The sequence below is a fragment of the Salarias fasciatus genome, chromosome 5 (genome assembly GCF_902148845.1).
Source record: "Salarias fasciatus chromosome 5, fSalaFa1.1, whole genome shotgun sequence".
NCBI classification, from domain to species: domain Eukaryota; kingdom Metazoa; phylum Chordata; class Actinopteri; order Blenniiformes; family Blenniidae; genus Salarias; species Salarias fasciatus.
Genome location: NC_043749.1, coordinates 1,779,667 through 1,782,888, shown reverse-complemented (window position 1 = coordinate 1,782,888; position 3,222 = coordinate 1,779,667).

Below are 3,222 nucleotides of genomic sequence, written 5' to 3'. Positions count from 1 at the left end.
TGCTTCGTCTTACTGGTGTTCAAGCACAGGAGGTTTTCCTCACATCAGTCCACAAAGTCAGTGATGACCGACCGGTGCTCCATCTGGTCCCCCTCCGATACACAGCCTACAATGGCGGAGTCCGGCAGCTGTCCGTGTTGTCGGTGAAGTCCAAGGTGAATGTGGTGAAGAGGGAAAGGTGAGAGGACGGTGCCCTGTGGCGCCCCCATGCTGAAGACCACCACCTCTGACTCACAGCCGAGCAGAAGCACGTACTGTGGACGGTCAGGGAGGCAGTTGATGGTCCAGGCAGCCACGTGTCCGTCCACTCCCGCGTCCTCCAGCTCCCCCTGCAGCCTGGTGGTGTTGAAGGCGCTCAATGGTGGGGTAAGGGTCCTTGGGGGCTCCAGGCATGAAATTCATCAGGCCCCCACCCCATGTGCACACCAAAAAAAATTGTTTGTTTTTTTTGCACAAAATTTCTATATGCACATATGTATACTGAAAAACTATGAGAACCCCTAATGTAATAGATGAGATTCATTCAATCAATCAATCAATCAATCAATCAATCAATCAATCAATCAATCAGTCTCTTTATTTGCGCAACAACAATAGCAGCAGTTGTCCGTTTATGAAGTAATATTTGCACTGTGCTCAAAAAGGAGCAGGTAGAAGTTCGAAGAACTTATTAAATCCACCCCTTCACATTTAAAGGTGCAATAAGGAGTTTGCACATTTTATGCGAAACAGCGCCCCCTGCAGGCCTTGGGCATAATGCAGCTTAGTGTAAAACTCGTCCCTGGGGCTCACGTGCACGGAAGAGGGGAACTCCTTCCTCGCTCGTTTAGTAGCGCTCAAGTGAAATGTAAGTTTCTTTTACCAGGTGGAGTCTGTGCTGGAGTTGTGGCAGTGCCAGAAGCCAGTCTTTTCTTACTTTCTGGAAGATCCTGCTCAGTTGTTGCTCACTAAGCATCTGGCGGAGTAATGGCGGACAAAGCGAAACTTAACAAGCCGGAGCGCGCATTACGTCATTCCTTTCAAATTCTCCCAAAAAAAATTGCTGGTGCCGGACCGGCACTGCAACTTTCAAGTGACAGTTCAGCGCTGTTAGAGGTACTTGTAATGAATATATGAGGGCACATTGTACACATCATTAAAAATGTGTAACATATTTATGGTGGAAAATAAGTATTTTTAAGGTTGTAAAACTCCTCAATGCACCTTTAAGTATCACACAAATTGAATCCCACATCCATTAGAAAAAAAAGAAAAGAAAAGAAAAAAATACTTACAAACCTTGCATACAAACTCATAGGTCAGACAAGTTACAATTACAATTCATGTACAGTATATTACAATGTATATTCTTTTCAGTATTGCTTTTTAGTGCAAACATATTCTTTAAATGTACAATATTAAGGCAGCATCTTAATAAACAAAATATTATAATAAACATAATGTTCTTCCGGGTGAGTGGACGCTGGCACATCTTGCTGCCGCTGCTCTCCGGCACTTTCAATGTGTGTGTTTTTTTTTTTTTTTTCGATGGACTGATTAGACGGACTGGTTGTTTTGCAGGCCGAATGGACAATTGACTCCACTTCTTTGAGTGTCAACAAACTCACCTTTAAGTGTTTTCTTTTTTTTTTATCGCGTCTTTTGTTTCGTCTGTGCCTTCTGCCTCGGCAAACAATTGCCCACCTGTCGAAGCTCCACTCCCGGCACTGCTGTACGTCCCGTCATCATGTGGGTCAGCAATTTTTATCTTTGGTCCACATGTATGTGGTTGTTTCTGCAATCCTGCCATCATCCGTGGCAGGATTATTCCAGCACACCGCAGCAGAGCTCCACTGGATCCGCTCTCACCTGCCTCAGCCCTCACCACCTGTGCTGCACCAATACCAGGACATCGCTCTTCTTCCATGCCGTAAATATATCCACCGTGGGTCTCGCAGGCACTTCCATCATGACAACTCTGCAGCCATAAAATCCTTCTGGTCCACTTCTCGCCGTCGTCCCAAAACCACCAGCTGGACTGTCGATCACAGCGCGTTAGCCGGATTAGCCCGGTCAGCTAACTCAGCTGTCAGGCACGACACCACAGTCAACATGGTCTGCTAAACATCCGCTCACTCACGAGCAAGGGTCATTTCATCCAGGACATCCTCACTGGACTCGCTGGACTTTTTCTGTTTAACTGAAACATGGCAACAGCCTAACGACTACACTCAACTTAACGAATCCGCTCCGCCTGGCTTTGTTTATGTCTGCCGTCCCCGTGGCTACGGACGCGGAGGTGGTATCGCGATACTTTATTGCGAGAAGTGGAAAGTTCTCCCCGTGTCCGTGCCTCCACTCACCTCATTTGAATGTCTGGTTTTTAAAGGAGAACTATGCAAGATTTGCTTTAGCGCTCCCCCTACTGGTCTCCTGTGAAAGCTCACTGTCGTAAACGTTCTCCGCATCACCCCCCCTCCCCCAACCCCACCCCCGCGTGCAGAGAGCGTCCCACTCCCGTTTCCTTTTTTTCCGCTCATTAGACAAAGGTTTTTTTCTGTCTTTTTGGTTCTGCCATTCGTGAGCATCTAAGGGTGGCGTTGCTAACGCTAGCGAGAGTTTCATGTTTGTTTTACGCGCTTTTGTTAAATCTTCTGCAGCGGCAGTTCCCCGCGCTGCCCGGGAACTTCCTCCGGTTACTTCCTCTGTCGTAGACATGCCTGCCTCGCACACTCAAACTTACTGGAAAACAAACACACTCGGAGACATGCTTTCAGCTCAGTGCAGCGAACTCACTCGCGCTCACTTCTACCAGAGGAGGTACCACTCCTCATTATTTTTGAGTTACCAAACGGAAATTAGAACCAATCAACACATCATGCAAAGATCGTCTATTTCAACACAATGACAGATATCGCACTCCAACAGCTTTTCCACTTGTACTCCCGTATGAGTGCTGTAAAGCAGGTTTGTTCTCGTGAGATGTAGTCGGGTCCACTCCTCTGAAATTGCAAGCGCTGTTTTCAGGACACAGACCCCGGGGGGAGTGAAGGGACAAGCGAATCACCCGTAACAAGGCTTTGTTTACCCCCACAGGGATTCCGAAACACATTTATTGAGGTAAAAAAGTTGCATAGTTCTGCTTTAAGTTGCCTGGTCCCTCTCCCACTTTAATTGCCACTGTTTACCGCCCCCCAAGCCAAACTGTAATTTTTTAAATGAATTTTCCACCCTCCTCACCCA